At 38.4% G+C, this 7,335-nt stretch overlaps 1 pseudogene; it reads left to right on the top strand.

Annotated features, from left to right (window-relative positions):
• The first annotated feature begins 227 nt into the window (after nucleotides 1–227).
• Nucleotides 228–5,286, top strand: LOC120159219 (annotated as a pseudogene).
• The last annotated feature ends 2,049 nt before the right edge of the window (nucleotides 5,287–7,335 follow it).

Below are 7,335 nucleotides of genomic sequence, written 5' to 3'. Positions count from 1 at the left end.
CGTTGCGATCATGTTTTTTCTATGTTGGAACTTCGGATCAAAGAGTAGTGTTTGTTTGTTTGTTTGTTTTCTGGATGAAGGTATAATCTGGGGATCGAATGAATCCGTTGATGAAAGGCCGCATGCATCATCTATGAAGACGAGGTGGTCAAGGGAGTCGCCGTTTCAGTACCTGATGATTGAGCTCCTTCGTTGCCGGCGGTTTCCTTTCGGTTCTTTTAAATGGAATGGCAGATCTTGGTCGTCGACATGGCAATTCTGAACGAGACGTTGAGCAAGTATTCTTCCTTCCCCTTCTTTCTCTTAACTTTCCATGTTTGTTTAAGCTTAATCTGAATTGTTATTCTTCGGGCTTAATAGTATTACATGCATTTATTCGAACGAGATTATGGATCCTTGAAGATTTTTCGGATTCGATAAGATCTATATCTTGACACTTGCTTTAGTATGTATATGATGATGAGTACGATTAAATGGATTCGATAATATAATCAAACTCCATGTATATATAGTTTCTAATTGATCAAACGTCTTCTTTAACACATTTAATGTGAAAAAATGTTCAATTTATTCTGATTTTTTCTTGACTATTTTAAAGTTCTTTAAAAGATGATATCATTGCACAGATACTCAAATGAACATTGGTCATGAATTTCAAATACGAATACTTGAAGCAAATGAAAGTTGATGAAACATAACTAGCGTTATCTTTTCTACTCTTAAATGTGTGTGGCAAGGTATTAAGAAGAAGAAAAAAAACATATTGATGGTCTCATTCATGAAGACTCCATTATCGATCTTTGTTTCATTTATATGTCTAAAGCTTTTGATCTACTGTTACGTATTCATCGCTTAATTCCTTATACCCTTTGTTTTAAAGGCGATTATTGCTTTGAAAAAAGGCACTCGGCTTATCAAATATAGCCGTAAAGGAAAACCCAAGTTTCGAACATTCAGACTTTCTCCGGTGAGTTTCTCTTCAATCTTATTACATTACATGGACCTGGTGATACTTTCGCCTAGGTAAATATGTGCCCTGTATGGAGATGTTCAATTTTTTTCTATGTATCTTCACATATTGAAGGATTTTCCAAAGGTCGTATCTTATATTCATGTATAGATATACATTGGACATGAGTACTTCAGAGAAATGAAAAGAGTCGGAGTAACGTATTTATCTGGCCTTCGTAGTTCTATAACATGAACTTGTTGCAGTACAATCATCCAGTTTTAGGAGTTTGGAGTTGTGAAAATGTGTGAATCATGGTCCTAACTGTAACTTTCTTAGTGCCTGGGCGACATTTTAAACTTGAAGAACCACTGTAGATATACATATACATATATGCATGTGAATTCTCTTCTATTTCCTAATTTCTGCTGTTTTCTCCTAGGAAGCAGCAGCTATTAATAGAAAAGCGCATATGAAGTTATCTCAAGTGTATATATGATTTCATTTTTAGCTGTATTAACAGGATGAAACAGCACTAATATGGTTATCGCATGGAGCAGAGAAGAATCTGAAACTAAGCACCATCTCCCGTATCATTCCTGGACAACGAACTGTAAGTTTTATTTCTGCTTTTCATAATTCCAGTTAATGGTGAATGTTGCAGCATAATTAGCCTTATACCACTAAGATTCAACTAAGGTTAAAACCAGTGCTTTTCCAACTTCTACAGGCTGTTTTTAGAAGGTTTTTTCGCCCGGAAAAGGAGCACTTATCATTTTCACTTCTATATAACAACGGTGACAGATCTCTCGACCTGGTTAGTACCAGTTATTGGGATATGCTATTTGTTTATATTCAGATGAATTGTAAATCTGAATCCAGTGATTGCTGTTGTCTAACTCCATAGATCTGCAAGGACAAAGCCGAGACTGATGTGTGGTTAGTAGGTCTTAAGTCATTGATTGGACAGAATCAAAACAGAAGAACCAAAAGTGATTTTAGTGATGTAAGTTATGCTTTCTATATACATATGCTTATAAGTCACTTGTTGCTCGTATTGAGTTAGCAGACTGAACTAGTATTTGTTGAAAAATCCACTTACAACATAACATATTTAAACAAATGAATCACTAAGGACATAAAAGTGCATATGGTATGATCTGTTAGACAATACACACAACGTGAGTTTCATTATAGTTAAGAAAGCCCGGGGATCTTATGGCTATATTTGTTGCCTTGCCTGTTCTTTAGATTTGAATCTTTACTGACTTCCATGTCTTTTGTGACAGCTGAATGGTCGCCTCTTTGGTGCTCTAGAGTTCAGCGATAGTATTTCTGGTAGCGTTGCATCTTATGATATTGGAAGCTCAGATGCAGGTTCAGAACGTGCAAGTATGCAGTTGAGATCTACTGGTGCAGATGGTTTCCGAATTAGTGTTTCAAGCACTCCTAGCTGTTCAAGTGGTGGATCTGGGGGTCCAGATGACGTAGAATCATTAGGTGATGTTTACATGTGGGGAGAAGTATGGTCTGACGGATCAGATGGGACTGCAAGCTCAGTTTGTCTAAAAAATGATGTGCTAACTCCTAAGCCCTTGGAATCAAATGTAGTACTTGATGTTCATCAGATAGCTTGCGGCGTAAGACATATTGCCCTGGTAACAAAGCAGGGTGAAGTTTTCACCTGGGGTGAGGAATCTGGTGGAAGACTTGGCCATGGAGTTAAAAAAGACTTTAACCGCCCCCAATTAGTTGAGCTCCTGGCACTAACTAATGTGGAATTCGTGCATCCGGAGAATATCATACATGTGCTGTATCCTCAGCTGGTGATTTATTCACTTGGGTGACGGTACTTATAATGCCGGCCTCCTTGCTCATGGTACTGATGTCAGCCATTGGATCCCAAAGAGAGTTTGTGGTGCATTAGAAGGACTGCAAGTCTTATCCATTGCTTGTGGCACTTGGCATTCAGCTCTGGCAACTTCTAATGGCAAGCTGTTTACGTTTGGTGATGGAAGATTTGGTGTTTTGGGCCATGGAGATAGGGAAAACGCTGCATATCCAAAAGAAGTTCAAATGTTGAATGGACTAAAGACTGTTAAAGTTGCATGTGGGGTATGGCATACCGCAGCTATTGTAGAGGTTTCAGGCCAGTGCGGTTCTAACTTGTCATCAAGAAAGTTGTTCACCTGGGGTGATGGCGATAAACACCGGCTAGGTCATGGAAGTAAGGAAACTTACCTACTTCCGGCCTGCGTCTCTTCGCTAATTGACTACAACTTCCACCAGCTAGCTTGTGGGCATACTATTACGGTTGCACTTACAACATCAGGTCATGTCTTCACCATGGGTGGTACTTCATATGGTCAACTAGGCAACCCGAGTTCCGATGGAAAATTACCATGCCTGGTACAAGATAAGCTGGTAGGTGAATTTGTCGAAGAAATTTCTTGTGGGGCATGTCATGTTGCTGTACTGACATCAAGAAGTGAAGTATTCACATGGGGAAGAGGTGCCAATGGAAGACTGGGACATGGTGACATAGAAGATAGAAGAACCCCAACATTAGTTGAAGCATTGAAGGATGGGCAAATAAAAATATATCATGTGGTTCAAACTTCACTTCCTGCATATGTATGCATAAATGGACCTCTGGTGTCGATCAGTCAGTTTGCTCTGGCTGCCGGCAGGCATTTGGCTTTACTAAGAAGAGGCACAACTGTTACAATTGCGGACTGGTGCACTGCCATGCTTGCAGTTCCAAGAAAGCATTGAAAGCAGCATTGGCTCCAACTCCAGGAAAACCTCACCGTGTTTGCGATGCTTGCCATGCAAAACTTAAATCTGCTGAAGCTGGTAATACTTCACTTTGATGAGAAAATTTGCTGCTCCACGGTCCTCAATTGATAGCAGGGAAAAATCAGAGAGAGTAGAGATAAGGTCTTCCAGGCTTTTGCTTTCTCCCAAACAGAACTGGTCAATACCTTGAGATAATGACAAAAAACCTGGGTCCAGAATCGATGCTTCTCAAATGCGAGCTTCCCAAGTTCCTTCACCTTTACAGCTTAGAGAGTCTGCACTTCCGAGTTCATTAGTTCCTTTTCAAACTGCTTTTAGACAGGCTACATCTCCGGTAGCGTCACCATCTCATTCCCCAATGAACTCTAGATCTAGTTCACCATACTCGAGACGACCAAGTCCTCCCCGAGGAACAAATACATTTTCGAAGAATGTTATTCAAAGCCTGAGGAAGTCAAATGAACATCTGAACCAAGAAGTGTCAAAACTGCAAAATCAAGTACTAGCGATATACCTATCTGATGTTCTGTTATGCTCATTACACTGCTTGTGTTACCGATGCAGCCTGCCATCAAAATTAATTCACTTTTCTCTATTTTCGAGCGATTACAGGTAAAAGGTTTGAAGCAGAAGTGTGATACACAAGATGTGGAGATTCAGAAACTACGGAAAACCGCTCAAGAATCTGCTTCATATGCTGTAAGAGAATCATCCAAGTTTAAAGAGGCCAAGGAAGTAGTGAAATCTATCACAGATCAGGTACATTTAATTTAATTTAATTTTTCAGTTTGCCACCATATGTACCATCTACAATGACACCTACTGATAAATACGATTTGATACTGTTCTACAGTTGAAGGAACTAACCGAGAAGTTGCCTTCCGAGGTTTCGGAAAGAGAAACCTTCAAAGCTATGAATACTCAAGCTGAAGCCTTCTTAAGCACTCATGTAAAACCTGATTCTTCTCTGCCAGAAACCACGGAAAATCAGGAGTTGGAAGATAATGTGAACACCATGGATAGTGGAAGTTCCAGAGAGGCTGCAGCAGCTAGAGGTGGAGAAATTACCGAGCAATTCGAACCTGGAGTCTATATTACTTTCGTTTATCACCGGAATGAAGGGAAGATCTTCAGACGAGTTAGATTCAGGTACTCGACTTGTGCAGAAACTAATTCTGTTTTTTTTTCCTGTATGATGAGCTAGACCGAAACTATATCGGACTGCACCATCAACATATATACAAATCCGGAGAACCAAGATTGATTGGCATATAATGTTTTATTGCAAATGTGTAGTGATTTTCATGATAAGGTCTTAAATCTGTTCCTTGTATTGACTCCGATATTTTTCCAGCAAACGACGGTTTAAGGAGCAACAGGCTGAAGAATGGTGGAGCAAAAACAAAGAGAGGGTGCTTATGAGGTACAATCCAAATGCTACAAAACCATCAGTTGCATCCTCCTCTCAACCACCGCCACCGCCACCGCCAGCAGCCGTTGACGAAACCACTGACGCAGCACCGCCTTCTCAAACTTAGCAAGCGGCTATCTAGATTCACGATTGCAGCAACATTATAGATCAACAATTAGCGTATGCATCACTTTACAGGCAAAGAAACAGCTCTTTTGTTTTGAGCTTTACCCTTATAGCCGATATGAATCAATCATTGAACCGAATGCAAAAAACGCATCGGAGGGTATTCTATCACTCTAACGATGTGTGCCTACAGACACTGATAAAAATATTTATGCAGGAAGATAGAATGAATGGCTATGGCTTAAATATAAAAGGCAAAAGAACACCAGAGATTCTTGTACTTTAAGAAAAAAATCAATGTGACCCTCGTATTATTTTCTCTCTCAATATGATCTTTTGACCAATATTTTTCGTCGTTAACCGTTACAATGCTGATGTAATAGTTCACGATGCTGATGTGTTGGTCCACAATATTGACGTCGCAGTCTACGGTAGTTGATAATTTGGCAGATAACATGACAGATAGGTTAAATTTGTAACTCAAACATGACAGATGGACTACCACGTCAGTACTGTGGACTAACATGTCAGCATCGTGAATTACTACGTTAGTACCGTAACAGTCAAACGACTAAAAACATTGGTAAAAGTGCCACATTGAATTTATTTATTGAATTTATTTTTTAAGTTAGTACACATTAAGAGCAAAATAATAATAATAGGGTCACATTAATTTAAAAAAAAATACAAGGGAAAAAACTTGACAATCAACATTTGATAAATATCAATGTGTGCAGATAACCACGTTTGACGAAACATTTCACAATTATACTCGCTACAGAATATGTAATATAAGTAAAAAGAACATGCATTTTGAGTGATCATTTTGTAACTTTCAATAGTCGAAGAACTTAACAAAGCAGTACTCTATAGTCGGATGATTATTTTATAACTTTTAATAGCTGAGAGACTTAATAAAACATACCCTATAGCTGGGGGACTATGTGTACTTTACCCTAAAATTTAAGTAGTGTTTTTATGTAATTATTTTTAAAACAATTCTTACATTCTAAGAAAACACTCAATATATCCAACTAGTCTACCGGATACAGACATTATGAAGATGCATTTGTCTTTGCTTATTCTTGCAACATAACTAAACAACAGTAGGGACTACAACATATAATACCCTGCTTCTTTTCGAGTCGATATTCAACACGGAGTTCAATCATCGTTGAAGGAATACGCCGACGGGAAACCTCTGTACGGATCACCGAGCGTGCCGAAATTGCTGGCCCGCGAAAATACGACCTGCATTTGTACGTAGCAGCGAGCCTAAGGATTAAAATCTTCCACCACAGACATGTAATGGAACAAACACAGGAGAATCCTTGTTTGATACAGTATGTTTGTATGTGTGTGTATATATAGGTTCACAGATCATTTAGCAGACAAGAATAGAGTTTACCTGGTAATCTAAAAGGGTTCCGGTCTTGAAACCGGCAGCACGGTAATCGAAATAGTACTCCCATGTCTGCATGAACTTCTCGTCGAATTCGAGTGCCAGAACTTTGCTGGGGAATATATGGCTTAGGGGCTGTTTGTTTGGCTCTGAATGCTGAACCGTTTAGCATTTAGACTGTTTGTTTCTCACCTCTAAACGATTCAGTGTTGACTGATTCAACAAAACAATGTTGAATGATTCAACACAGAAGTACATTCTGAATGATTCAGAGCTATTGTCAAACGGCATGTCACATTCAGAGCTAATTCATACAGAACCTCTGAATCATTCAGCGCTTGATCATTCTAAAGTAAACAAACAACCCCTTACACTGATATGATTATGTGAATTGGTATTCCTTCGGCAACTGACGATAGTCACATAGAAGTATTTTGATGTTATCCTGACGATAGAAAATAATTTTTATAATATTTATTAAAGTTATTATTTTTTTCCAATATACAAATATATTATAAACAATACATTCATTAAATGAATAACAAAATAGTACAATTTCACCCTCAAACTATGACTTTAATTTTAAATTAGTCCTTAAACTTTTAATAGTCCAATTCAATTCTCAAACTACGAATCTAATTCTAAATT

The sequence above is a fragment of the Hibiscus syriacus genome, unplaced genomic scaffold (genome assembly GCF_006381635.1).
Source record: "Hibiscus syriacus cultivar Baekdansim isolate YM2019G1 unplaced genomic scaffold, ASM638163v2 tig00111342_pilon, whole genome shotgun sequence".
Classification (NCBI taxonomy): domain Eukaryota; kingdom Viridiplantae; phylum Streptophyta; class Magnoliopsida; order Malvales; family Malvaceae; genus Hibiscus; species Hibiscus syriacus.
Note: the sequence above shows the minus strand (reverse complement) of the source record. Positions and strands in the feature narration are given on the sequence as shown.